The following is an 18,624-nucleotide window of genomic DNA, read 5'->3' as shown; positions in this document are numbered from 1 at the left end:
GTAAAATAAATAAAAATAGCAGTAAAATACTACAGTAATAAAACATAAAAAGTAATTTGGCAGCATTAATACATAGAGTAAGTGTTTTAGCAATACATTAATACATTGGCATAAGGAAGAATAGTGATTTCACAGTATCACATTGGTACTGTCACAGTTTATCTCTCTTTACTTATTTTTTTTTTTTTGTAAGGCCTCTTAATAGTAGAGTAGAGTAGAAAAGATTCCTATACTTTATATAATATCTTTTAGGATAGCAGAAACATAAGAAATGAATTATCATCACATATGGCCCTTGTTCATGAAACCCAGAAATAAGAGAACCATTTAAATCCATTTCTTACCTACAGATGTAATTTAAATATGTAGCCGAAACAGAGACACATGGGCATGACATTGAATTAAAGTTTTCTAATTTAGTTTATTCACCATGAATATAGGGCCAAAGGGCCATGACTTTCCTGATCATGAGCTATTTTCATTCAGTTTTAAGACAGTGCAGGGTTGTCTATGTCTCTTAATAGCAGAGTTTATTTTAAAGGTATTTGTAAGACGGTTTCACCTGTAAAGCTCATCTTAAAATAGTGGTAGAGATAGATTCTCATGAAATTTTTGGAATGGCATATATACATAGACTAGCTCTACAGTTGTGGGGTGCTACCTATCTATTGCATGGTCCTGCTGTTAGGGGATGCATATATATATATATATATATATATATATATATATATATATATATATATACATACACGTGTGTGTATTTGTGTGTACATATAAAACACAGCTGTACTGTTTAAAAAAAACATTTCAGGGTTCAATTCACACATTGTGGTTATGAAACATAACATGAACTGTTTGTTGTGTATGAAATTACAAACAATGTGTTTATGTGTTTTCCTAAATAAAGCAGTGATGGCACTGATAAACTGTGTTCTTTGTTTCCTATATGAATTCTTAACATCACAATTTTCATATACGGTTTTAAGTAATCTAAATAACCAGCAGTGAAAAGGGAAAATAAAAGAAACATTTCATACTAGTGATTTATTCTTATCGATTAAGCAAAGCTTTAATTGGTGTTTATTCTCTTTTCTGATTAGAAAATAACTATGCATTTCAAAATAACTCATTTCATTAGCTTGAATTGCATTTATTCTAATTGTTTGTATTTTATATGTTCCTGTCTAGTACTTTTATTGTGAAATTAGTTACAGTTCATGGAAAAATCGTATCATGGTTACTGACCTGTAAATGGATAATTGTTTCTTAAGAACAGTATTTGTTTATAAAAACAAAATTGTGGATATATGTGAGTGAGTTATGGGGGTACTTTGGTTTCGAACCCATTGCATCACTGTCTGAAAATCATTTCACAGCAAGCTTAGTTGTGGATTCCCTTTTAACTGGTAGCAGTCCAAAATTCTGATTAAATCTGCTGTTATCACAACTGTAGTACTGCCATTTTTGGATTCTTGAAAGGTCATTGCTGGTCAAACTGTGTTGACCTGGTAGTGCTATTGTAGCCACTGCCACCAACACAGTGCTAACAAATATGTGTAAATGCCAAATCTACTTTTAAATTCTATACTATGAAAAAAAGGGAAAATGCATGTCTTGCTTAGAAGAAGATTTCACATGCAAATATTGTCCTGGAGATCAAAAAATGACAACTGTCATAAACATAATGCCGTCAAATGAATTGACATTTGAATTCAGTACACTGACTGTAGTAAAGGTTCTGTAATTATATCTGGTATCTTAAATGCATATTCAGTTCTTTAGTTAATTTCAGTACTTTTTGAAACAGTTTTTGACACTTTTTAACTCTAACTTATAAACAAAAACATTGAAAATAGTTATAATATGCTAAGTCATTTTACATGTCATATTTAAAATGCCCAACAACAACTAAAAAGTCAGATGAGCAAAATACTTGTGGGTTCACCATTCCAGAAAGTATCACACAATGTCATGATTCTGGAAATGAAGTTCTATAATAGACCTGAAGACTTTGAGGCAAATAGTTTAAAAGAACCTAGTAATGTTCTTAATTTATTATAAACATTGAAACATTTATAAAACCAAAGCCCACTGAAATGCACCACAGTGCTTAACTCATTTTGTGGCCTACATTACAAAATAGAAAATGTATTGCATTGTAAGGCAGCTCATGTATTAATAGCTATATGTATGTTAAGCTCGACAAGAAATGTAGAAGCCCACCACTGGTGCTTTAGGTGAGTGGCAGCTAGAAGATAAATATAGACTATTTTCTGCATTTCTATGTAAAACAGAGTGACAGCTTTCTTTTGTTAGATTAGTGGGCACCAAGAAATTTGACAGGTACCAGTATTCTGATATTTGAACCCTACACTATTGAAATGGGGACCTCAAGATTTATCTCCAAGAAAATATGAATTTGAATAGTCACTGAGCAAAACAATGGACACAAATAGAGAAGGAATGTGAAACTACACTGCTTCATTATGCTTGGCTAAAGGGAAAAATTGTGCTCCAATCATTAATACCAGCAGTGTCTTGTGGGCTGTGCAATATGTGGATATGGTAATCTGTTTCTCTGCTTCAGTGGGATGATAGTTCAGGCTGAGGCTGGTAGGGAGGTAGAAAGGCAGCCCATGCTGTTCATATTTCACTTTGACCCACAGGGTTAATTTGACTGAAAGTAACAAGAGTTTTCCACAACAATGACTTATTCATTCCTTTTGGTGTTATAGCTAAAGCAAGTCACAATCTTGGAAGTCTGTGGTTGAACAAATTAAATAACAGCTGACGAGGTTAGGACCATGTTAAAGCTACTATGTGAGGACATGGCATATTGATATGAAGGTATTCCAGCATGGATTCTCAAGAGGGTTAGTGGGTTACCATGTGAACTTCTGACAAAGGCCTTCAGGATTAAGGTGCCCATCTAGAAAGGTAGAGTAAGCAACAGTTGCACTTGTTCAGGAAACTATACTGGTATGACTGACTTCAGTGGTAGGCAGAAAGGTGAAAGTGATCATGAAGTCCATGGAGCAGTTTAAATTTTGTCAACATGATTAAATAGCAGAAAGATTCTATTAGAATCTAAGGCTATCCTCATCAAGTTCTGAGACTACATTGAGAGGCAGAGAGAGAGATATCCTTATGGGCATGGTCTAGATGGACTTCAGCAAGACCCTTGGTAGTCCCCTACCGCAACCTCTTTCAAAAATGGGAAGGAGACTAGGAACAAGAAAATTTGTGCAGGTTGGTACAGATCTGAGGGAAGGGAGCAGAGAAGGCAGTGAGACCTTCATGAGAAACAGGTGAGATGTGGTGCCCCCAGGGATCATACGTAAACTCAGATTTGTTTCTTGTGTTCATCACTGGCCTCACATGATATGGAAAACTGGATCAGTCTATGCAAAAGACTGGGGACACCATTTAGTAAGCGGTCTAAGCCTAGTAGGAAATCAAGAGAGATGGAGCACATAGGATCATAGGAGGTTACTAGGCTAATGGCCCTGGGGCCTTTACAAGCCTAGCCAAGAGTTTATCCCCAATAAGAAACCTAAGTCAGCACATGTTGCCCCTGTCTATGAGAGACACATGTGGAACCCCTGGGAAACATTTGTGGTTTACCAGCCACTCATCAGGGTTGTGCTTGAAGAGGGCTAGTGAGATACTCTGTTTCAGGTGTATGGGAAGTCTGTTCTAGAGACGGAACAGCCTCTGGGAGACAAACATGTCTCTCTAGTAGGTTTTGTTGATGTCATATATTAGATTCAGCCCTTTCAAGTAGGTAATTCATGAGTTAGACTTACAGATATGGAGCATCTCTAGTAGGGCAGGGCCTGAGACTGCCTTGTAGGTGAGACACAGATAACCTCTGAGCAATCTGTATGATACCAAGTAGAGTAATAGTGATTTGAGCCTGTGCGCATAGGACAGGTGTTGAAGGCCATGGATTCTCTTTGTGAGGCATTTTTGTGGTCTTTACAGTTGGTGCAAATGTTTGGAGAGGTACATACCAAATGGGGCATTATACTCAATTATTGGTCTAATGAGGGAGGAGTACATAGAGGTAATAACCTCCTTTTTTCTGGATGCAATCCATTTACTTATGAGATGAACCAAGTAAAAGGCTTTTCTGACCACTGCCGCTACATGATGGTTGAATGTGAGATTGTTATTAACCTGAGTATCCAGGTCTCTCACCATAGGTTGTGTGTTTAGGGGATTGCCGTTGACATGGTAATCAGTAGATGCCGTGCTTTTGTTAAATGGTATGATACATATTTTTGTGTTTAGCTTGAGGCCATGCATTTGGCACCAGTCATCAGTTGCCCTTACAGAATGTTAATATCATCTGGGGAGTCAATGACAGCACCCAACTTACAGTCATCCACAAACTTGGTCAGCCACAGGCCTTTTGTCTTTGCCTGGACCTCTGAGAAGTAAATGTCAAACAGTAGGGGTCCCAGGACAGATCCCTGGGGAACTCCACTAGTGACAGGTCTGCTATCAGAGGTTGAGGAGCCTATTTTGACCTTGAGGGACCTATCGGTGAGCCAGTTGGCCATCCACCTGATGAGATAGGGATTTACACCTAGTTGTGCTAGCTTTTCAATGATGCCTGAGTGGGGGTTTGTGTCAAAAGCCTTGGCCAAGTCAAAGTAAGCTATATGTACTGACTTTCCCTCTTCCAAGGCCTTGGTGACAGTCTCAAAGAAATCAACCAGGTTCAACAGGCAAGATCTGCCCTTGATGAATCCAAACTGGGTGGGGTCAAGTGCTTGGAGATTACCTATGTCCTTGTTTATGAGATTCATAATAATACGCTCCATGGCTTTACAGATCAGACTTGTCAAGCTAATGGGACAGTCGTTTCCAGGGTCAGTAGTGGCAGTACTTTTGTGCAAGGGGATGACAATGGCAGTTCTCCACTCTGTTGCAATGAAGCCTGTACTTAGGCTATGGTTGAATAGGGTGCTCAATGGTGAGGCTAGTTCTTGCTAGAGATGATGCAGAATACAGCCTAGGATATTATCAGGTCCCATGGAAGCTGTGTTCTTTGCCTTGGATAGGGCCTTTAACACTTGATCTATGGAGATGGGAGGTGCAGGACAAGTATCTGGGAAGTTGAAAGGGCCTTTGGGGGGGTCAGGGAGTAAAGTTTGCACTGAACCTATCTGCTAGCATGTTGGCTAAGTCAACAGGAGCAGTGTAAGTGATACTGTTAAGTACTAATTCTGAACAAACCTGGGCTTTGCCATGGAGGTTCTTGATGTAACTGAAGAAGGCTTTGTGGTTTCCCTTTGTTTTGGATGCTAATTTCAATTCATAATTGGCTTTGGATGTTTTCACTAGTGATCTAATTTGCTTGTTGAGGCTAAGGAGGGAGTTTTTCCAATTTGGAATTTGTTCCTTTTTACCCTTGGACAACAGTTTCTTCCTTTTGTTGTAAAGCCTGTTGATAGAAGATGGCCACCAAACAGGTTTGTGTTTCCTTGAGGAGCAGCTTTTAGTTCTGTTGGGTATGGCTGAGTCCATGCAGTTGTACAGGTGTTTGTATACTGCATACTGTTCAGCATAGTTGTCTGTGTCCTCTGAGGAGGGTGGTGGTGTGAAGCTGTAGATACCCTCCCTTAGGAGGTTGTAGTCAGCTTTTGAGAAGTTTTTTAGCTTGAGTATGGCTGGGGGGTTGGGTGGGAAAGAAAGTTTGAACGAGACAGTCCAATGATCTGATCTCACCAAGGAGGAACATACTATGGAAGTGCTGCAGTGGACGCACATGTTGATGAGAAACAGGTCTAGAAAATTCTCTCCCCTTGTGGGGGGTGAGACGAGGTGGTCTAGAGTGTTGGAACTGATGAAGTCAAGGAATCATTGAGTGAGTGCATTAGTGCAGGAATAGTTCACCCAGTCTATGGTAGGGTAGTTGAAGTCACTAAGGACCAGGGTGTTAGGGGGTACCTTGATGGAGTCAAGTAGATCCAGGTAAGAGGAGTGGGTGTCCTGAGTCCTGGAGGGGGTGCTATAGCTGTCTATAACTTGGATGGGTGTCTTGCCAACTGTCAGTTGCACCTGGAGTAGTTCCAGTACATCATGCTGGCAAACCAGTCTAGAGGTGTGCCTGTCCTTAATGAAAACAAAGACTCCACCACCTTTAGTCTTCCCAACCTCATTTTGTGGTTGGAATGTGTAGAATGAGGTATAGCCTGGTAAGGCAGGGGTGCTCTCTGCATCCCTGAACCAAGTTTTCATGACCGCACAGACATCAGAATCTTCCAGTGCAAGGAGAGCCTCCAGTGAGTGCATTTTAAGGATAAGGCTCCTAGCGTTAAGCAGCATGACCTTCAGTTTGCTTTTTGACAGATCTTTTATGTTGGAAAATTTGTCTTTGGGAATTGCCTAAAAAAGGCACAATGGGGGAGGTGAGAGCCTTGGTCAGGATCTGGAATCCTAGTAGTGACAGGTGGAGGCTGTGTCTGGAAAAGCATTGAGGCCTGTCAACCACATCATCCCAGGCAGACAAATACTGGATCCCCTTAGAGTGACACCAAAAACTAAGCCAATTGTTGAAGTCAACTATTTTTTGTTGGTATTGTGTAACATTCTTGGTGAAGATAGGATGCTGCTTAGGACTAGAGTCATACTTGGCTGGGTCACATACTCTAAGAGCTCAATCATGTCTATTTTCATATAGTCCAGGAAGGTACATCTCAAGACATTCACACAAACATGGACAATGACAGAGTCATACTTGTGCTTGTTGTGGAGAGACGTAAGTGCATGAGTGATGTGGCAGATTCTAGAACCAGACAGACAACTGACTGTGACCTTCTCCTTGTTGAGCCTGGTGAGGGTGACATTGGTGTGTCTCACAACTGAGTCACCAATGACTAGTACATTTGGTTTATTATTATGCCTTGTGGGCTGTGATGGTTTATTATTTTGCCTTATGGGCTGTGTTTGTGAGACACCGGTGTATTGTCTGTTGTGTGTGATGTGTTTCGTCTTGTGTGTGGAATGTTTGTGTGTTTTAGAGGTCTCTGCTGTTTAGGTAAGGTTTTATTGAGGACCTCTGCAAAGGTGTGTGTGTGTGTTGTACTTGGCTATGTGATGTGAGTGGCGTGGTATTTGTGCTGGCAATCTCCTCTTTGTCAGGAGTACTGACTGCGGTGCAAAACAGCATGGATTCTAGGTTACTGATGTAGATTTATTTCTTGCAAGTAGAAGAATTATGTGCCAGGAAAAGAGGTCTGTCAGTAAACATGAGGCAGTTGCTACACTGTCTCCGTATGTCCATGTTGACCAGGCTAGCAGGAGAAACTGAAGGGAATTGTCCAGACATAGTGTTCCGAATATTATGAACAACAAATAAAACAAAAAATGTGAACCAGATAAAAACAAACGACCAATAAACCAGGATCCACCACAGAATTTAATCCAAGCTCTCTCTAGTGCCTCGGCAAACGCCTTCCAAGGAGAAAAAATTGGTTGTTTGTTTTTATAGTGTTCCAAATACTTGGGAGGACTTATGGAAAGAGAGTTTTGATAAGGGTTTGCTGATTTTTCTGAGACCTGACCCAAACCAGCCGTCAATTATTTATCTGAACATATAGCATCCAGAGATGGACGGTAATGATGCCATTCATTCAGTCTCCTGTAATATGACACCTGAAATACTGCATGTAATTCTGGTAATCTTACAGAGAAAAGGTGGCCAGTCTCTAGCAAAAGATACAGAGGAAGACAACCAGGATGTTGCGGGATGAATAAAATGGCATATGAAGACCTTATGGATCCTGACCTCTTTTTGCAAGAAAATACGAGTCATAGGCAGATAATGATAAGAGTGCATGTGGCTTTAAATGGGATGTGTGATGACATTGTGTTAGACTGACAGGATATTGTGGGTGATATGTGGCATGGCTGCCAGATTATTGAAACCTAGTTGAACCTAGAGATAAAGAAATACTTCTTCACAAGTAGGGGGGGGGGGGTAGACAGGTGAAATGTCTTGCTAAAACAGGTAGTAGAGCCTAATACAGTTGGGACATTTAAAGATCTTGGGACCATGAAACAAGAGGAAGGAAAGATGAAGGATTGCTGCCCTTGGCTAACTGTAAATTTCATGCAAGCCAAACTCACAGTTCTTCTGCATTGATACTACACCGTATCATGTTCATCTTTTATTTCTCTTTCTATTTTTTAAATTTTACTAGTTCAATGAACACTCCCCATGCAAAGCAGAACAGTTCTTATTGTGAAACAAAGAGAGAAAGAGAAAAAACTGTAAACATTACTATCCAACTCATCATATCTCGTATAATAAATCGCAATACTAATATATTAAATCAGTGTCACCCCCACAATTCTGCAATATATCTCACTAATATATCTCCCTCCTGTTTATTCATGAAGGAACATCCAATATAGCTTTTATATGACCCACTTACTTTACTAGACTCCCCAGCCTCATCACCATTAGGTCTCGTCTGTGCCTCACCCCATCCTTCCGTGGCCTTACTCCATCCCATTTTAAGTTTCATCTTCTGCATACTATCTGTCTGGTCAGCTAAAACCATTCTATAAGTGCTTACATTATTAAACTTAATCAAACTATCTTGTCATTTAATTTCAAACTTCCATTCTTTAGCAATTAAACTCTTCATCCAACCCCACACCCTAGAAGAATGACAACTGTACTTTTTTTCTGTTCCTTCCACCCCTTTTCTCCACCTCCTACTCTCAGCAATATGAAGTTCCATGCTCTTACCACTTCCTTCTGATAAGCATTTTCCCATTCATTTATAAATTCTTCCATAACCACTTTACCTCTCTGCATCCTCAAAATATATGAATATGTCCCACCTTACTCTATCTGCACCTCGAATATTTTCCCTCTCCCACTTTCTCCTGCAAGACAAACTGCTTAGGTGTCCTGTACCACCTATTTGTAAATCTTGTGTGCTGTTCACATATTAATGGTAGTATTCTCGAGAGGCATAGTCTATGAAATATCTCCTTCAACTCTTTAACTTAAACTTTATCTCTGGATTTAGCCATATTTTCTGATGCTGCTTTAAAATTAGCCATGGTAGTGCAGCGGTTAGCATTGTCACCTCACAGCAAGAGGTTCTCAATTTGATTCTCAGCTGGAGTTCCTTCTGTGTGGAGTCTGCATGTCCTCCCTGCAGTCAGTAGGGTTGCCACCTTTTCAAATGGCCAAAGTGGGACATTTTTGGGACAAACATCAGATGTTACAGGCCGACACATACCTACGGTCAGTACAAAGGATAGAACTTAACTTTTTTGCTTAAATAAAAGCTTATTCTTGTAGCATTTTAGCTGCTTATTCTGTTTTTTATAACACTTGGGTATTATAGATACAGAATAACTGTTTTATGCAACTATTACATAAAATATAGGAAATAATTTTGTCCTAAAATCTCAGGACATTTGCCATTTTAAATTTTTTTGTCAGGACACAACTGCGCAAAGAGGGACTGTCTGTCTCAAAGTGGGACAGGTGGTAACCCTAGCAGTCGAGTGAGTTTTAAAGACATACAAGTAGGTGTGTGACTGTGTGTGTGTGTGTGTGTGTGTGTGTGTGTGTGTGTGTGTTTGCGTGTTCATGTGTGTCTTCTGTGATGGTTGGTCACCAGACTGGCAATTTGACACTGTAAAAAAAAAAAAAAAAAATCTCCACTGCCAATCAATCTGCAGACCGGTGATCCGCTGCGGCGACCCCTAACTGGGAAAAGACAAAAGACTTAGCTGCAGCTGCTGCATTTTCTCAAATGTATTTCTTCCACTTCCATTTATGTATTCTTTTTTTATTTGTACATAGTCTCCCACTCCAGCTTCTGTATCTCTTCTCACCACTGCATTTTCCTCCCATGGTTCAGCATGCCTATTCATTTTGTCTTTCCTAATAATACTATAATGTACTCGTGACAAAGGGAGATACTCCCAGCCCAGCTAGCTGGAATTTTCTAAATAATTATATGTCATTGGTGAATATCGAAATTTTATTTATTTATTTGACATTTGTTTACCAGGAAAGTCTGACTGGGTATGAGCCCATTTTCAGTTTGAGTGGTCATAATGACCGCACCCCCACCCTTATCAGGTTTCATCACTCTTAATGATTTATCAGAACAAAGCTTTTTCAAAAGAGTGATTTCACTATTAGATAAATTAGAAACACTCAAGATTATGGTAGCAGGATGATTGCTTTGCTTTTTGAAGGAGGATTTTACAAAGAGGTCTCACTTAATTATGTCAATATTTCACATCACAGAATTGACATCTTATTGAAAGACCTTTTCGACGAAGAACAAATTGATGTTGATCTGCTTGATTTTCTTTCCATTAAATATCCTCGGGTGCCAAGTATTTTCAGCATTCCTAAGATACATAAAGACCGGAACAATCCATCTTTAAAACCCATAGTCAGAGCAGCTGGTTCAAAGACCCATTTCATGGGTAAATATATTGATGTTACTCTTAAAAATATATTAAAATTGGAAGAAGACATCTGCGTTGACTCATGGCATTTCCTTAGTAAGTTAAAAGATTTGAATTTTGATCCTAATTGTACATTTTTGACTGTTGATGTAGTTAACTTATTTAACGTTATTCCTCACCAGGTAGGTCTGGAATGGTTTGAGGAAATTTTGTACAACAGTCATTCATTTGATAATAATCAGGATTCTGTATTTGTTACTGTCATGGAAATGATTTTGAAGTACAATTTTGTGTTTTTTGATGAGCAGTTTTTTGTTCAAAAAAGTGGAGTTGCTATGGGGGCAGCATGTGTCCCCATTTTTGCAAATATTGTAATGTTAATGTGGGAGAGGAAGTTTTTGTTTAATTCCCCTTTTTGTATCAAATGGTGTTTGCATTTGTGTTATATTGATGATTTATTTTTTTGTTTGGAATGGTAATGCCAACAATGTTCATGATTTTATAACATATCAATGGGACCACTGTTTTTTTACGATTTACCCATGTTTATGGGATGCATGACATCAGTTATTTAGATGTTACAATTAGGAAGCACATTAACATAGGTGCTTTTGTTAGTGACCTATACAGAACGCCCACATACTATAATCATTTATTACACTATAAAAGTTGCCATCCTGAACATGTTAAAAGGGGAGTTATTAAAGGCCAATATGTCAGGACTTCACGAATGGTCAGTTTGGAAGCTGACTTTTTTCGCAATGTAATTTTTTTTGTGAGACATGCTTTTGGCTAGAGGATATCCTGCAGCTTTGATTGATCAGGCACATAAAGAAGTCTTGGTTTCAAGGCTTGCTGGCAGGTTTAAACTATTACTTTTAAAAGGGGATTGTGAGGAAAATGTTGTAGTGGATCAATCTATAATGAATATTTACAACATTAATTATGCTTGTTCATGCTTTACAAAATTTTCCCTAGACCATCAGTTTATTTATAACATTTTAAAGAAAAACTGGCATGTCTTTCATTGTCAAGACGATATTTTGAACAAACTGGGTTTGGAGCCCCATATTATTTTCAAAATGGGTTCCACTATAAAAAATCTTTTAGAAAAAGAAATACAAAATACTGGTCTTAAAGGTAACGTGGGTACTAAGAAATTCGGTTTCTGTGCACAGTGTAACTTTATTTTATGTTTAGATAAAGTTATGATTAATAATATTTCAATCAAATTTAAAGGGGAAATATTCTTGTTACACTAAAGGGGTGATTTATGCTGCTCTATGTACAAAGTGTCGTGGTTACTATATTGTTAAAACTAAAAGACATCTCAAAGAAATAATTTATGAGCACCTTAGAGATATGGGAATGGGGAATAGTGCTAATGCGCTATATAAACACACCATTGATTTTCCAGAACATGATTTTAAATTTTTAGTACTAGAACAGGTTCTACAAGACCCATGGAGGGTCCATGGAATGATTATCTTGAGTTCACAGAATTATGGTGGCAACTAAAATAAGATGCACTTACTTTCCCTGGGCTCAATGGCAGTATTAATTTTAGTAGCTTTTTGAGGTTGCTTTCTTACAGAGTTTAATATACAATGCATATATATATATATATATAGACTTTAGGTTTATAGGTCAGGTGTTTGGATTTTTTTATATACATCTTTCAGTTAAAGTTGTAGTTGTTACATTTATAATAGAATACAAAATATGTTAATATGTACCTATCTTATTTGTTATAATTATTATAGAGGTTTCTACAGTCAATTGATATAATGGAGAGTGTGGGTAGTCCAGAATAGACTTAACCCACTATTAATAAAACAAAATATGCAATGCTGTATTGACACTTATTATAACATCTAGAGTATCTACATAGGCATTTTCTATTATTATATTATAGATTATATAAGTATTAATAATAGGGTGCTAGTGTATTTTTATATTTATATTTCTACACATAATAGTATATACATGTATTTATTTATATGTGTATGTACTCATGCATATTTTCTGATATACTTGTTGGGAATTTATTTGGTTATATAGTGATATGTGATCATATTTTGTATACAGGTTTGTGTATTTCAATGTATACAGCACTTGTTGATTTGGTACAAGTTTGTTTTTTTCATGGTATTGTGTAAGTCTAATTTGAATAAATTGGATCAGGTTTGGGGGAGCATGTATACGTTTAGTTATAAAACATTTACATGTTTATTTATGTAGGTATTTCAAAAACTTGGGGAATTGTGTTCAACATTAAGTGTCTGCACCTTTAAATATCTGCTGCTTGTTGTTGTATGCTTTTGTATTTAAATCCGGGTTACTGCCTTTCAAATTACACACTGTTGACGCTTTAGGCGAAACCAGTCACCGGTCTGTGTTACTTGATGCAGGCTGTGCTTGAATAAAACTTCTCTTTACAGCGGCTGTTTATTTTTATTTTGTTATAGAGTGCTGGAGATTTGTTGGGCATTTGTGTTTTATAGTTTGTGCACCTATTCAGTACGTTTGCGTGCACTGTTTTCTTTTGGGATTTATATATATATATATATATATATATATATATATATACATATATATATATATATATATATATATATATATATATATATATATATATACACATATATACACACATATATATATATATATATATATATATATATATATATATATGTATATATATATATATATATATATATATATATATATATATATATATATATATATATATATACTCAGGAACACCGAACAAGTACCTCCACGATGTAATAAAAACATACAATTTATTCCAGGAAAAAACAAGCGCTTTCGCATGCACACAAGTATGCTTCTTCAGGTTACAATTTATGTGGAGAAATACATCTATTTTTATACAGCAATTCTAATTTCATAATCAGGTCATTAAATGACTTAATTTCCCGCTCTTTCCAAGCAATTAAACAATTAATATAGTTAATATATGTGCATTAGTTGTTTCTTAAAACCATATTCATACTTCCAAAATATATACAATCAAAAAACTAGAATATTATTATAACCCAATGCTAAACTTACTATTTAATTGTGAGTATCTAACAAATAACATACCTAGTAAAATTATATGCATATTTGACATTAATTAAGCATGATGTTACTTTATAGAGACCTATAAATATATAAAAATACTAGCATAGTCTCATTAAGGAAATTTTTCTAAAACTAATTGTCTCTATTTCATTATAAAACAAATAAAACACAAAAGTAACTACTTATATAGATCAAATAATAACATATAATTCTAGTCTTTATCATAATGATAACATCTTATTTTGTTAGTTTAAAATAGAAAAATATATCAATTAATATATATGTAATATAGGTATAATAATTTTATGAAAAACATATATATGTACATAATGTTAGCAATCATTTTATATAATATATAAATATATAAATATATATGCAATAAATTTGGACAAAAATTAAATTAGATTATATGCACATCTAACACTTTAACTTAGAAAGTATTCTTCAAATACACTCTTTTATCATAAAATAATTAACTAGCCTTGAAGCTACTATCTTGAGGCCAAAACAGGTTAAATGCTAACTGAGCTATTAAGTCCTGGTGTTATATGGGCCTTTAATCTTAAGATCCATTGAAGTTCAACATTCTCGAGGTGTAACATGTTATCCCCTCTTTTCTTATTTAGTTTAACTACTTCTATCACTCGAAACTTGAAACTATGATCATAACATAAGCTAATATGCTTAGCTAAGGCATTGGTTAGAATTTGTTTCCTTATTTCATAAATATGGTTATAAATGCGATCCCTTAATCTTCTTGAAGTCAAGCCTACATAATAGGCATCGCATTTTTGACATGTAGCTGAGTAGATCACATTAACCGTATCACATGTAGCATTTATTTTAAAATGATAGTGATAATTCAAGTCAGGTACTTCAAAGTCTGTATCTTTAGTTATATAAATGCACATATTACATTTATTACAAGGCTTAGTCCCTGCTTGTATACTCTTATCACTATCAAAACCTAGAGTTAATCTTTCCCTACATATGAGTCTTTTCAAATTTTTGCTATTTCTATAGCAAAACATAGGGATATTACCTATCAATGCCTTAATATCAGGATTTATAGTTAAAATATTCCAGTTATTCTTTATTATACCTGTGATATTGTAATTAGCACTGGTAAATCTGGTTGTAAATGGAACTTTGGATCTATTTGCCCTTAAACTGACTTTATGTCTTATGCTAGAGGTCTTAAAGTTCCCTTCTCTATTCAAAGTTTGTTTGTCTATATCAGATCTGATAGTACTAACCTTTGTGATGAATTTCTTATTAATGGTTTCTATCAAACTTGGAGGATAACCTCTAGCTAGAAATAGATCACTCATAACACCAAGTTGTCTATTTCTTTCTGTTTCATTACTACATATTCTAGAAATTCTGGTATATTGATTTTTGACAATATTATGGAAATATGTCTTGGGTGCATACTACTATATTGTAAAATAACATTTTTCCAACCATCCTTTCTATAAAGATTGGTATTTAACCCAGTCTCATCATTAATAGAAATTGTAACATCAAGAAAATTGACATATTCAAATGAAAAATCAAGTGTAAACTCAAGAAAATTCGTAGTAGATTCAAAATGATTTAGAAGTTCTTTCAAAGAAGGAACATTATCTTTCCATATAATAAGGATATCATCCACAAAGCATCTATACAGAATAATACTGTCCATATGTGGACTATTAAAGACATGTTGACATTCCCAATAATAGAGAACTAAATTTGCATAAGAATTAGCACAGGGGGTTCCCATCGCAACCCCTCCATACCTGTTTATATATTTTATCTCTAAAGGAGAAAACATTGTTGCTCAGTACCAGATCTAATAAAGCACAAATGAGAAGTTGTGTGTCTTTATCTAACATACTATGTCTGCACATAACCTGCCTCACTGCCTCTATCCCATAATCATTTGGTATAGTAGTGAATAAATTTTTTACATCCATAGTGGCTAGAATTAATGGAGTCGCTATTTTATTTGCTGGTACTATTTTTTGGAGATCACATAGTAGCTGTTGTGTATCTCTCAAGATTGTTGGTATTTTCCTTACTATTGGGCCCAATCTAGACTCTAGATATATCGAGATATTCTCTGTTAACCATTTATTACCTGCCACGATAGGACGTATTGGGGGTGGAAATTCCCCCTTATGCATTTTTGGTAAACCTTTGATAAAAGGAACCAAAGGTTTTTCTATCAAACAATACTCATAAAGCTGTTTACTCAATTGTCTACACATTAATAAATCATACAGATTGTCATGGACAATGTATATTAATCTATCTAGCTCAGCATCAGTTATAAGAACATATTCCTTTGTATTTTCCAACATACTGAACATCAAGTGATTATAGAACATAGTATCCATCACAACAAGACCACCCCCCTTATTTGCTGGTCTCACTACTAAGTTCTCATCATTAGAAAGATGTATTAGAGCTTGTTGTTCATCCTTATTCAAATTATAATACATAGAGTTTTGTTTATTCTCATTGGTAGATTTTGAAAAATACTGATAAAAATCATGTTCGCATACTTGAATAAAGCAACTAACATTTGGTAACATGTCAGGAACAAAAGCACTCTTTTTCTTACACATAACTACATTGTTTAAATCAGTAACACTGGAATCATTATCAAATAAAAGTTTCAATGATACATTGCGAGCAAATGTTCGTATATCAATTAATAACTCTGCTAGCCTGCTTTCTTGTGCGGGAACAAACGAAAGGCCTTTATTTAGGAGGCTCTTTTCATGGTCAGTTAATACATGACTTGATAGATTAAAAACTAAGTCAACTAATTCTTCTGTCGTCGTTTTACCTCCATGTTGTCTTCCGATAATTTCCTCTTCCTTCCCCCCTGCTGCTGGATCTGGCTCTTTTGTTCATCCGGTATTGTACTGGAAAGGGTAAAAAAGCATGATTAGCTCCTTGTGTATAATCCTTAGGTCTCGCACCATTAATACGTTCTGAGCATTTAAGTTCTTCCTGGTTTGGTGGTGGAGTATTAGTGGGCGTTTCTTGTTCGCATCGCTGTTGTTCTGGGCGTGTAGTTCCTATTGCGGTTGTCACATTGCCCGTTGAGGAAATATTTAAGGTGGAAACATCATCAGACTCTGGTGATGTAGTTATTGGTACGGATCGTGAAGTGCTGCGAACACCCATGGAATTCATTCCAGTATTTTGTGTATTATATCTTGGCCAAACAAATATCTGGCCTGTACAAAAATCATTATAGTCTCTTAGCAGCTTTCTATGCTTGGTTTGTTGAAGCCTCTCACTAAATGCCATGACTTGTAGATACATAGCATCTACTTTTTTAACATGAAATTCCCCCTTAAAGTTTTGACTCATACTATCATGCTGACTTTCAGTTTTCATAGTCAAGTCCCGTTCTATTGGGGTGAAATATTCAGTCAGGAGAGCAATGTATTCTTTACTGAAGCTGATGTTGAGCTCCTGCCATTTCTTCAATAGTGCAGGATGCGTGTCTCCATAGTTAGGCATACATAATATACGCATGCCTCTAGGAATTACATTAAAATGGAGACATGCTTCAAGGTGGCGTCTTTACCAACTTAATCTATGCAACTGATATAAATTGTTCTCAAGTTCTCTGAGGCTAGTAAAAAATTCCTTATGATCTAAGACAGTACCTGTATTTACAGTTGTTGGTAAATGTCGATGAAGATCAAGGCTTAATAGCGGATTTGTATTTTGATGAATGGCTTCTCTCCATTTATTCACCACAGTCACTGGGATAGGATTATAGTCCAATTCCACTTGGATATCCTCCATCATGTGATGGTAATACAAACTTAATAAAATGAAAAGTATCAGCAGCAAAAAGACGATTACCATCCAAGGAACTTGATGTAAATAAAAGTAAAATACTCAGGAACACCAAACAAGTACCTCCACGATGTAATAAAACATACAGTTTATTCCAGGAAAAAACAAGCGCTTTCGCATACACACAAGTATGCTTCTTCAGGTTACAATTTATGTGGAGAAATACAGCTATTTTTATACAGCAATTCTAATTTCATAATCAGGTCATTAAATGACTTAATTTCCCGCTCTTTCCAAGCAATTAAACAATTAATATAGTTAATATATGTGCATTGGTTGTTACTTAAAACCATATTCATACTTCCAAAATATATACAATCAAAAAACTAGAATATTATTATAACCCAATGCTAAACTTACTATTTAATTGTGAGTATCTAACAAATAACATACCTAGTAAAATTGTATGCATATTTGACATTAATTAAGCATGATGTTACTTTATAGAGACTTATAAATATATAAAAATACTAGCATAGTCTCATTAAGGAAATTTTTCTAAAACTAATTGTCTCTATTTCATTATAAAACAAATAAAACATAAAATATCAACTTATATAGATCAAATAATAACATATAATTCTAGTCTTTATCATAATGATAACATCTTATTTTGTTAATTTAAAATAGAAAAATATATCAATTAATATATATGTAATATAGGTATAATAATTTTATGAAAAACATATATATGTACATAATGTTAGCAATCATTTTATATAATATATAAATATATAAATATATATGCAATAAATTTGGACAAAAATTAAATTAGATTATATGCACATCTAACACTTTAACTTAGAAAGTATTCTTCAAATACACTCTTTTATCATAAAATAATTAACTAGCCTTGAAGCTACTATCTTGAGGCCAAAACAGGTTTAATGCTAACTGAGCTATTAAGTCCTGGTGTTATATGGGCCTTTAATCTTAAGATCCATTGAAGTTCAACATTCTCGAGGTGTAACATGTTATCCCCTCTTTTCTTATTTAGTTTAACTACTTCTATCACTCGAAACTTGAAACTATGATCATAACATAAGCTAATATGCTTAGCTAAGGCATTGGTTAGAATTTGTTTCCTTATTTCATAAATATGGTTATAAATGCGATCCCTTAATCTTCTTGAAGTCAAGCCTACATAATAGGCATCGCATTTTTGACATGTAGCTGAGTAGATCACATTAACCGTATCACATGTAGCAT

This window comes from Protopterus annectens, chromosome 8.part0 (assembly GCF_019279795.1).
Source record: "Protopterus annectens isolate FY-2018-M chromosome 8.part0, PAN1.0, whole genome shotgun sequence".
NCBI lineage: Eukaryota > Metazoa > Chordata > Ceratodontiformes > Protopteridae > Protopterus > Protopterus annectens.
This window is presented reverse-complemented; position numbering follows the sequence as displayed.